This window comes from Mustelus asterias, unplaced genomic scaffold (assembly GCF_964213995.1).
Source record: "Mustelus asterias unplaced genomic scaffold, sMusAst1.hap1.1 HAP1_SCAFFOLD_71, whole genome shotgun sequence".
Lineage (NCBI taxonomy): Eukaryota > Metazoa > Chordata > Chondrichthyes > Carcharhiniformes > Triakidae > Mustelus > Mustelus asterias.
Window position 1 is genome coordinate 1,232,345 of NW_027590132.1, and position 12,861 is coordinate 1,245,205.

Consider the following 12,861-nt stretch of genomic DNA (forward strand, 5'->3'; position numbering starts at 1 on the left):
CATATTTCCAAGTCAGGATGGCGAGTGGCTTGGAGGGGCACTTGCACCTGGTGGTGTCTCCAAACATGTGCTGCGCTTGTCCATCTAGATGGAAGTAGGCGTGGATTTCGAAGGTGCTGTCTAAAAGAACTTTGGTGAATTTCTGCAATGCATCTTGTCACGAGGAAAAACCGCTGCTACTGAGCGTCGGTGATGGATGGAGTGGATTTTTGTGGGTTTGGTGCAAACAAGCTGCTTTGCCCTGGATGGCGTCAAGCGCCTTGAGCGTTGTTGGCGCTGCACCCATCCAAGCAAGTGGTGAGTATTCCATCACACTCCTGACTTGTGCCTTGTAGATGGTGGATAGGCTTTGGGGATTCCTAGCCTTTGACCTGCTCTTGTAGCCACTGTGTTTATGTGGTGATGCCAGTAAACTTGCTGGTCAATGGTAACCTGAAGAATGTTGTCGGGTGGGTTGTGTTCAATTATGGTAGGACCACAGAATGTCAAGGGGTGATGTTTAGATTGACTCTTATTAGTTATGGTCATTTCCTGCCATTTGTGTGACTCGACTATTGCTTGCTATTTGTCAGCCCGAGATTGGATACCGTCTAGATTTTGTTGCCCATTGATTCCAATTTTGCTAGAGCTACTTAATTTCTCATTCGGTTGAATGCTACCTTGATGTCAAGGGTTGTCACTCTCATCTCACCTGTGGCATTCAGCTCTTCTTTCCATGTTTTGACCAATGACGTCAAGAGTTGAGTGACACCGACGAAACCAAACTGGGCATCACTGAGCAGGTTATTGCTGAGCAAGTGCTGCATGATAGTACTGTTGATGGCTCCTGCCGTCGCTTTATTGATAATCCATAGTTGTCTGATGGGGTGGTAATTGATGTGTTGAATTTGTCCTGCCTTTTTTGTGCACAGGACATCATCCACTTTTTCAGGTAACTACCAGTGTTTTAACTGCACTGGAAAAACTTGGCCAGGGCAGCAGCAATTTCGGCAGTACATGTCTTCAGTACAATTGCCAGAATGTTATCAGGGCCCATTGCTTTTGCAGTATTCAGTGCCTCCAAACATTTATGTTGTCACGTGTTGCGAACCGAATTGACAGAGACTGGGAACTATGAAGCTGGAGGCCACTGGAGGAGGCCGAGGTGAATCATACGCTGGAAACATTTGGCTGAAGATCGCTGCGAATGCTTCTGCCTTACCTTTCGCACTGACGTGCTGGGCTCCTCCATTAATGAGGATGGGGATATTTGTGGAGCCTCCTCCACCAGTGATTTGTTTGATTGTCCACCACCATTTATGACTGAATTTTGCAGCACTGCAGAGCTTGATCCGATACGTTGGTTGAGGAATCGCCTAGATCTATCACTTGCTGTTTATGCTGTTTGACATGCAAGTAGTCCTGTTTGGTAACTTCACCAGGTTGACACCTCACTTTAACTGGTGCTGCTCTGGGCCCTCCTGCAAAGTCCATTGAACCAGGGTTGCTCCCTACTTCACAAAGCTGCTCAGCCACAGCTACGCTCTTTTCCAACGTAAGTGCTCAATTTTCACTCTAAGACAGCCCCTTAGACTGCGAAAAATGGTTATAGCGAAATACGGCAATACCAGTCAACCGTTATATTCCACTTCTGGGCCTCCAGTTGGCGCGTGGCTTGGTTAGTCGAAGCGTTCGTCTAGTAAACTAGAGATTCCAATTTCATATCCGATTCAATTTTACGTAGAAACGATGAACGTTATATTTACAGTTTCACGCCGAGAAGGCAATCTTCAATCACTGGCCTCGATTGCTGAGATCAAGAATTAACTGGTTAATGTTACTGCGTGCTATATGGGTGAAAATTTCGTAGAGGGAATGATTGTGCTTTCTCATGAAAATGCATCTTCGCAGTTTGTGATTCGCAATATTTTGATGTCTGACATTCACACTCTGCAGCAACCAACAGCATTTGAAATTGTTTACTCACTCCTGGAATCCCACTCCGTGCATTTGTAGCTTCCCAATCAAATTTATGCAATTTATATCTTCCCGAATTGATGCAATTTTGAAAGGTTTCAAAGCCCAGAGCAGATTGCTGGGTAGCAACAGTTGACACATCACCCGTCACTGCTAAGGAGTGAGTAGTTGATGCAAGTTAAAAGATTTGGGGCGGCACGGTGACACTGTGGTTTGCACTGCTGCCTCACAGCGCCGGGGAGCCGGGTTCAATTCCGGCTATGATTCACTGTCTGTGTGGACTTTGCACGTTCTCCTCTTGTCGACGTGGGGTCCTTTGGGTGCTCCGGTTTCCTCCTAGAGTCAAAAGATGTGCGGGTGAGATTGACTGGCATGCTAAATTCACCCAAGAGTCAGCCGATTAGCAGGGTAAATATTTGGGTTTACGGGAATAGGGTTGGATCGGATTGTGTTCGGTGGAGGCTCGTTGGGCCGAATGGCCTCCTTCTGCAATGTAGAGGTTCTATGATTTTTGGAATGGAGTCAAAGGGAGGCTTTGTCAATGAGGCAAATGCGCTGGAAAGCAAAGAAGGAAATGGAAATGACTATGAGGTCTCTCAGCAGACATTGACGGCAGCAGCAATGAAACAAGCGTGCAACCGGGCCTGGGGAGCTCATTCAGTCGAGCATCCAACATTTAACTTCAGGTCCAAGTAATGTTTGGGAGCGGCTTTTGTGTTAACGTGTTGGCTACTCCGGATTGAACACAGGTTGATGCGCTTTGTGGGGCCCAGGTGATTAATGAGCATTCAAACGCATTTATTTCTCCCTACCACTTTTTAAACTAATCATGATTTTTTTGACATCCTCAATGTCCTTACTTTTTTCGTTGTCTAGTCTGTCAGGAAGGTATATTTGTAACTTGCTCTATGTGGCAAATCTTAATTTTGCAGGATACGTGATCCCAACTGTGTCTGTTATTTTAACGCTGGCCCAATCATGATTTCTGAAAGTTTTAACATCACTGCTTATACTTGTGAACCATGCCCATCTCGAAAACAAACACAAACTGATTTTTGTTTCCATGGAGAACTATGCACCCAGACAAGTTTATCTGAATCTCTCGTGTTCGCACTATATATCCACAATTCAATGGCTGTCGATTTAGAACGTACTCCCATTCCCCTGCAGACAATTCCGGCAGATTAAGGAGAGATGATCGAAAAGAAATAGTAACTATTCAACGGTGCACTTTTTTTTTTCTCAGCTATTCATTTTCAAAAGATCTCCTTCCTCAGGTAATCTCCCATCCAGTTTATCGCCATTAGGTTTGATCATTATTATGGATTGTACTATTTTCACAAATCATTCACATCAAACATACTGGTTCATAATTTCATGCAAATCAATCGTTTTTTTTCAATTCCTTTATTGCTGGGCAATTCAGTAAGACAAAACCATAATATCGTCGATAAAGTTGTCGACAGTCCACTTAATCTTTTGAGTGGGAGATGGGATTTGAATGGCAGATACCAAAAGGCATAAAATCAAGACTCTGCCTAAACAACTGGGACAAAATAAATGATATCTTGTATCGCTGGGCTTGGAATGGACTGTTTCCTCCGATTCAGTACTAAACACTTGAAAGGCGTTCCATTGTATTTTGGAATTTGGAATTGTGTTCCATCGTGAATTCAACATTTGCAAGATTCACGCCAAATTTCCAGGAGAAATACCAAGATCGGTAATCACAAAACTTCTGGGTTATTTTTATTAATTGGCGCGGTCAGTAACTCCCATGGTTTCTCTGTCGTTGATACGTCCGAGGTCACCGCTGGAATCCATCAATAGTTATTTGTGATGACTCAATTACAAATGTGTTATCTTTACAGGAATATGTTCTACTCACTTGGGGGTGGGGAGGGGGGAGATCAAAGATAAAATAAAGTGAGAAAATGGAAAATAACACTTACATCAACCATATGATAGACCATCGTATGATTGTGCACATCAAATGTATGCACTTTCATCTTATCAGAAACAAAACCATACCACGATGGAAAACGGTTGCAGGTTTAGATTTTCAAGTAGGTTTTGCGAAATTAGATTTTGTTAAGTCCTCATTTTTCCAGCTAATCTCAGAATTAGTCTCCATGGATATTTCGCCCCATTCTTCAGCTCTTCTCTGAATTTGCTCTGGGTCACTGCATATATACATGGGTTTTGAAAGCAACTCAACAATTTCAGGAAAGAGCCGGTTTCAGTGGCAATATATGCAGGGTTTGTGCGGTCGCCTCGATAATAAGTGCTGTTTGACAGTTTGGTAGTTACGAAACTAACAGCATATGTCAACCAGAGCAATATAAAAGTGACCGATATAGTGAACAATAAAATGATGGATTTCCTTCGGTTCTCAGTCTCTGAATCGCTGTGATCTTCACTCCGCTGACCCCGGAGTCTCGTGCGGACTCGATTGGCCACTAAAATGCATCGGACGGTTAAAGAATTAAACAAGACGATTAGAGAAAAGGGAAGCCAAAGGACCCAAGCGCTGTGAAACCAGACGTACGCTCTACCTGGAGATGAAGACAAAAAAGCCAAACTCGTCCGGCAGCCCCAGTGCATATTATTTATTATTTGTTGACGTTCATATGCAAACAAAACTGGAATGTTTTTTAATAAGACCAGCACCGACATGGTTGTTACAACAGCGATTGAAGCTTTTTTGGTGCAAAACTTGATTTTAAGCTTCTGGCAGCAGATTGCTACAAATCGGTCAAATGTGAAGGAGACTGTGAACCAAACAGAAAAATCTAGGTTGACAGTAGCCATATATAGAATGCTCCTGCACACAGGAGTTTGGGACAAGAATGAAAGTGGAAAGTGATAACTAAAAACATAATATAACATTACATTAATGAAAATGACCAGTAGATCTGCTGCCGCCATCGTTAGCATGTAAACAGAGATGCATTTGGAAAGGCCACAATTTCCTCTGGAAAGTATCACAATTGTCAATATGTTTGCTGTAGGAGAGAGAGAAAGAGAGAAAGTAACTAACATTTCAGTGTCTGATGAAAATAGACATGGAGACAATTGGAGAGACCAGGTAAATTCCTTCCATTTGATTACCAAAATTGGAAGGCCTGGGTCACATGATGTGAGCACCAGAGTGTGTCTGCTTTACCGAGGCAGCGGGAAGTGCAGACTGAGCCAATGCAAGGGAAGCTGGTTTTTGTGATGGACAGGGCTACTTTCACAGCGCCTTGCAGCTTTCTGCCATCTTGGATGGAGCCGGAACCATACCAAGCTGTAATACATTTGGAAAGGATAGTTTCTATGGTGCAGCTGTAAAACAAATAGTGAGAGTTGGAGTTGGCATGCCCAATTTCCTTAGCCTCCTGTGAAATCAAAGGCGTTGGTGGGCTCTCTTAACTATAGCGTTGGACCTATCTGGACAAATATTTGGTGATCTGGACACCAGGAAACTTGAAGCTCCCGATAATTTCCATTACATCCCCCATTGATGTAGACAGGGGCATGTCCTCCAGAGAAGTGGGCTTCCTTTGTGGAGGCTCACCTTCAATCCTTGGAAATCTTGATGCATGGCTTGCTGAACATCTTATTTAATCAAGAGGACTTCGCCAGATGAGAATTGTCCATGAGCTCCTGCCCGCAGGCAGTTGAAGAGCTGCTGTGAGATCCTTAGTTGCTATACTTTCATAATCTCGATTTGAGCACTGGGTGTCTTCAGTTTCATGAAGGATACTTCATCCAGTTTTTGAAGCCTGAGTTCGGCTGGGAGACCTTGGCCAACGGTGTTGCGTTGTCCTGGCCTCAATGCTTGGTGAAAACTGTGGGTGCTGGCCGATCGAAGAATGTTCTTTGCCCACCAGGGGCCCATGGTGTGGCTAACCTGGGCCCTGGAATGATGGAATGATAGAAGAGTGGAGAGTTCGGTTAAGTTCTGGATGATTCTTCGATGTTCCTCAATATTTTAAAAATGTTTTTATAGAATCCCTACAGTGCAGAAGGGGGGCATTCGGGCCATTGAGTCTGCACCTGCCACAATCCTACACAGACCCTATTCCCGTAACCCCGCATAATTACCCTGCTAATTCCTCTGACACTCGGGTGAATTTAACATGGCCAAGCAACCTAACGCGCACATCTTTGGAATGTGGAAGGAAACCGAGGCCCCTGGAGGAAACCCACGCAGAAACGGGGAGAATGTGCAAACTCTCTGCCACCGTGCCACCCAAATAGTCATGGTTGCGGCCTTTTCCAACTACATGGGCCGATTATAAGCCTTCAGTTCATCTGTACTCTGGACATGGTCCGCTTGTTACACTCCTGATTATGTGATGTTGTCTTTTATCCTGATAAGTGCATGCATTGCATACTGTTATGGTCATTGACTAGAACCGCAAGGTATATTATGCGGCCAGACCAGACCTCAGCAATTTTTTTCTGTTTTGGCATAAATGTGAGCACAGATGCTTAGCTCCAGGAGGAATCCCATTGACAAATTAGTGATCTTTATATCAAAATAATTTTTATTCATAACACAGTTTAAATGTAGTTCTAACAAAGGGAGAGAGTTCAACCATTAAAAATCAACGTTATTTAAAAATGAAAGGAAAAAACTTTAATTTCTCACTTGTCACTGCTCAGTTCCAAATCATCAACATTGTCTTACAGATGAACAATCACACTTCAAATACAGTTAGCGACTATAAGCACACTCGATAAAAGGTGCATAGACAGACTTGAAGCGCCAGAGAGAAATTTTGAGTTTCATCGCAACTTGTAGACTTGTATCTTGCAAAAAACCCCAGCCAACACTGAAAAAAATCTCTAAACTGAAACTGAACTCGCAGAAAATCACTGCTGACAAGCATTGATCCTCCCACCATATTTTCACTTGACCCTGTCAATCAACCTAAGTGCACATTTCATTCCTTCAATCGAAGCCATGGGGAGATTTCCATTTATATGAAAAAAATCCCATTAACTCCCTCCCAAACTACATGATTAAAATGAATCAGTATCCTGCACTCACAGCATCTGAGCTGCATTCCTCCAACACATACCGACTACTTGCAGAATATGCATTCCTCTAAACATTATATATATATATCAATGGCCCGCTATCATCACAGCATAGATGCTTGGTATTTTCCACTTTTTCCCTGGGCTGTTACACTGTTATCCTGTAAATTATGGATCGTTATATTTTATATCCTTGCTGATAGATCTTTCTCTGGTTCATCCACAAATGGACGGGGAGGGCGACTTGTGTTCGCTGGCCATAGGCCCTCTTTTTACTTTTTTCCTCTCGGCAAGCACTCTGAGTGGTTTGTATATCTCAAAAGTCGTGCGATACATATTTTTTCTATGTGCTGCATTCCTTCGAGCTGGACAGAATGAGTTAATGATTTCGGAGTAAACTTTGCTTTACACGGTACGGTAGCACAGTGCGTAGCGTTGCTGCTTCACAGTGCTCGGGACCTGGGATTGGTTTCTGCCTTGGGTCACTGTCTTTGTGGAGTCCGCACGTTTTCCCCGACTCTGCCTGGGTTTCCACCAGGTACCCCGGTTTCCTCTCACATTCTGAAACACGTGATGGTTCGGTGCATTGACCCAAACAGGTGCTCGACTGCAGCAACTAGGGAATTTTCACGTAATTCAACTTCAGAGTTAATGTAAGCCTTACTTGTGACTAATACATTTGATTTGCTTTACTTTTAGCTTTGAAAAAGAATAGCACAACAGCAGGATAGGGATTGGACGGCTAGATTTAGTAATTGTTGAAATGGCCTTAAATCATCATTTTAGGTGAGGAAAGCCCATTCGAAGCATTGGTGTATTTGCCTTTGTTTTTGTCGGAAATTCTGCCTCTCAGAAATTCTGTGCTTATCCAATGGCGGTGTGTACAGGCAAACAGGAGTGGTCTGGACTTCTCTTGCCCTTGTCACATCTGGTTGGTGGGAGTATGGGGAAGGCGTGTGGTGGTATTCTCCCGATCGTGGTTGATAGGCCTTTGAGTTTCGAGTATATTTGTGTTGGATTTCTAGAGAGGAGGGCATCATCTTGGTACCAGGGTCCACTTCGTGCAGACGGAAAACAGCATTTAGGGATATCCCCTGTCTCGATATTGCCTTGCAGTCTGCATTGTCCCAAGAGACTTTTTTTTATTTTATTGCCTCATGAAAGAGTGTGCACCATCCTGTCACGTTTTTGTGGTCTGATCATATTGCCGTGACTCCCCACACACTTTTTCTCTGTTATCCTCTCAATATCCGTACAAAAGAAAGCATGGCCACAAAGGTAGGGACTATGATTGCTGACTCCTTAAATTATTTGTATTAATCTATGCTTGTCTTCTTGTATATGTGTGAAATGACGATCGTTCTGGACTGTGCTAAATCCTGGGAATATTTGCATATCGCACAGAATATAAAGTTGAAAGTTCTCAATAAAAACGGTATTATACATGGAACCCCAACCAGACCTTTAATAAGCGGCTGGGGATCTCACTCTTCGCTGGATAACAAAGCAGTCAGAATTTCGCTCACATGTATGGAACATTCAGTGAATATTCTCATCACATCAGTCAGGTTTCCTGATAAAGGAAAACAGAGATGGTGCGATCAAAATGCTGATGATATTGTCCCGGCAACTATCCATTATAAAATGCTGTAAACGTCTTCCCTTATCCAATCAGTGGTATGAACAAATAAACAGTTAACACTTATCAACAACAAATGGGTTACAATGACTCACCGGGAAGACCAACAGCTGTGAGAATCGGGTAGTAAATCTCTTTCACCAACAAAATAACTGGTTTCCCCATTTACTGTGAGAAGGGATGACTTCTGGAGGAGTTGAAAGTCTGACTGGCCTATGGATGAAGCACTGGAAGGCAATCCATATTTATAGTCGTATGAAAGCTCCAGGGAGCCCAAGAGGTGTCATCATCAGTAACATTATTTACAATCATAGAATCCCTACAGTGCAGAAGGAGGCCATTCGGCCCATCGTCTCTGCAATGAACACAATGCCGCCCAGGCCCTTACCCCGCATGTTTTACCTGCTAATGCCCTAACACTAGGGTCAATTTAGCATGCCCAATCAACCTCACACGCACATCTTTGGATTGTGGGAGGGAACCGGTACAACTGGAGGAAACCCACGCAGACACAGCAAAATGTGCAAACTCCACACAGACAGTGACCCGAGGCCGGAATTGAACATGGGTCCCTGGCGCTGTGAGGCAGCAATGCTAACCGCCCTGCCGCCCAAATCACTTAACAAATTAACTTTTCTGATAAACAGAACACAGTCCCTTTCTTCCTCCACAAGCCATCACCATACCATTTCGGTTTTGTATCAGCTAAATAATTTCAAGTATCTATAATCTTAACTGATCAATCAGAACTTGGTTCCTGATCTTCTTCATTCTCGTCACCTCACACAGTTATATCAGAATCCGCAACCCATTAATATCCTGCCCTTATCATATCTCTTCTTGCCGTTGCTTAACTTTCAGCAGTATATGACGATGTTGACTCACAGATGTCTTGTAGAATTTTCCTTCCAATTTCAGCAATATCTTTGTATTGCAGAAGAATCCAATGCAGTTGTTCTAATTAAATACACCAACCAGAGCAAATCCATAGCTTGCATTTAATTTCTTTGCTTCCATTTTCTGACAGTCCACATTTCATACAATTATAACATTTCGCTTCCGCTTTCCCTTGACTCATAATAACTTAGGTTCATTCACCCTCTTAGGACTCGTACCGAGATTACAAGCACTGTTTATCCGGTGTACTGACAGATATAGACCTTTCTTCTAACGTTATTCTCCCAATGTTATTCTTCAGTTCTCTACACATTCAGCCATCCTTACGACAAAACTCAAATTCGTCTGCAACATTATTGACCATGGCACTTCCTGTATCATTTTCTTAGTTAGAATAGCAATGGTAATCAGGAATACGAGCGAGCACAATGCCGATCCTTGGTGCAATCCAAATTTGACGTCGAGACCCTCCCTTACGCATTTTTTTGTATTCTTGACTGGCGCCTGCTTTTCCATGTCCTCTAATACCCGTATGCACATCTCGGGGATCCCAAGCGTTTTATGCATTTCGTCGCTAAATTTCCGGGCATAAGTCTCCTCCAGGTAGTTGAATATGATTTTCACGCTGTACGTTTCTTCCAGATATTTCGGCATGACTACTCTCAAAACAAAATGTCACCGGTGATACTTCTCACCGGCATGAATCGAACCAGCTTTCATGGATTTCCATTATTTTACTCAGTCCTTGGTCCCTTATATTTTCCATATTTTGAAGGCATGCGGTGGGTGTTTCATTCATCGTTTTTGTTGTTGTTTTCAATGTCACCTTTTCCTTTGAATATTGGTGCAAAATTAGTTGACTTGGATTAAATTTATTTCCCTGACCAATTCGAGTAAACGTTTTCACGATTGGGACGACATATTCAGCTCGGTGGCTCCATTTATCGTCTGTTATCTTAAATGGTCACTCGACGGTACCATTTTTCATTCACTTCACTGTGGACGATTTGATTTGCGACCTCATTCTCCCAGCTGTTGGTCTTCCCGCTATGTTATTGTGTTTGTTGCATTCCAGTCATTTACTGCTACCTATTCGGTCTTTATTTTTGGGAGTTCCGCATTTATATCCTGGTTACATATTGACCTCAACTCATCCTTCATGTCTAAGGATTGGAGAGCTGCATCCTTCATTAGCTGGGTCAGTCTCCGAACTTTTTAAAATCAATCTACAACAACTGTTTTTCCAAATGTAGCTTTATGTCACCCTTTGGTTCCGAAACTTTGATAAGTTTCATCCAAAGCCTTTCTCTCCAAACGTTTTTCTTTAATTTTGTTTTCTCGTAATATTCTTAACATTCTTTGAAAGTGACTGTTTCCATTTCTTCAACGGGATCGTTTTTTCATTGACTGTACTTTCTTTATTGTTTATTGCACCACCATTTTCCCAGCCGAAGCTACCCTGAACATCGTTCACGACACTTCTTCACTGGTGTTTTCCACCAGTGTGTTTGTTGTAACTTAGTTTCTGTCCCTTAGCTATCTCAGCATTTGCTCACTGAATCCCTCCTTTCACTTTTGGGTCTTTGACCTTTGCATTCTGATGCTTTGAGAACCAGATGATCTGTCCTTTGCCATTTTATTTCAATTGTCATCAGCTCTGTCCATGGCAGTCTATGTTGGATGACCATTGTCTTGCGTGAGGATGCTTTTCAGTTATTTGCCACATTCGCATTTTTTACTTGATTTAATCCAGCTGTGTGTCTCTGCCACCAATATTGTAGTTCAAGGAGGTTTCTGAGTTTTCTGCACCAGGTATATTATCAACTATTGCAGTGACTTCTCAAAACCCACGATTGGACCCACCATCATTTGCTTCTCCATATCCATGTCCAGAATGGATAATCTGGTGTCCCACTGTTTCTTTCCGTTCATATCACCTCTTGTTTGTGACTGTTTGTTTTCTTTTTATTCCATTGTATACGTGCTCCCAGAAATCTTCTTTCTATTTTCCAGAACGGCTCCGTGATGCATCACCAGGTCGATTTCAGGGATGTGAATGTGAATGTATTATTGATCGGTATTATCATAGAATTCCTTCAGTGCAGAACGAGGCCATTCGGCCCACCGATTCTGCACTGACAGCAATCTCACCCGGGCCCTATCACCGGAGCCCCATGTATTTACCCTGCTATACCACCGCCCCCCCCCCACCCCGCCCAACCCCCGTCAGTAAGGGGCAATTTAGCATGGCGAATCAACCGAACCACACATCTTTGGGAGAAAACCGGAGCCCTCAGGTGAAGTCCACGAAGACAAGGGGAGAGCGTGTAACTCCACACCGTCACCCGAGGGCGGAATTGAACCTGGGTGCCTGGCGCTGTGAGGCAGCAATGTGCCACCGAGTTAATGCTTGAGATGATATGACTCTTCCTCAGAACCCTTCAGCTCTGAAGATATGTCTTCTTGAAACATTAAATCTGTTTCTCTCTGCACAGATGTTGCCTGACTTGCTCAGGTTTTCCACCTTTTTCTATTTTTAACATAATTTCTTCAAACGGTTGGAGATCTACAACTATTCTCCGATTACACCGATTTGCTGGAAAAACTATTTGAATATGAGATATGGCCATGATAATATTGGTAACATCAGCGGATATCGCACCTCCAGGAAATTTCTGTCTACAATCAAAGGAGAAAAAAGAAAGGCATGGCAAGTAAAGATATGAATCCTTACTTATTTTAAATGCAGCCCGAGAAAGAGCTCAGCTGGATTTGGAAGTATGAGTCACATAAAATAAGTGAGAAACAGAGTTACTGTGAGTGCTAACATTTACACCAATGTCACTGTTGATAATGCAATCCATAACTCTAAGGACGCAATGTAATCAAACCAGTGCTCAATCATGCAGCATCAAATGCATCTGTTCTTCAATAGTGTAATTTATGAAAATGCTAATTTGCAGGGAGATTGGCAAAGAAAACTACAGTTTGATTGAGTTGAAATTCGCTAAATGTCGAATGATGAGGTATGATTGTCTCCCAATTTTGCTGTGTTCGTATTCTCCAGCTGCAAAAAATTAACAGTGATGACAATAAAGCATATTAAGAGAAGAGACCAGGCGCTGGCAAAGTGTGAGGTTTAATGAGGAGAGGGCGATGGGTTGGTGGGGGAAGGCTGGGCTAGGTAATAAGCAGTGCTTTTGAGAGCAGATCTCAGATCTCTGTAGACAGGGCTTCAAATTGCGCAATGAAGAGAGCGGAGAACTGTAAAATACAACAATAACAAGGTGCATTGATACTTTAAACAATCAGTAAAGCGGAAGGAGAAATAATGAGCA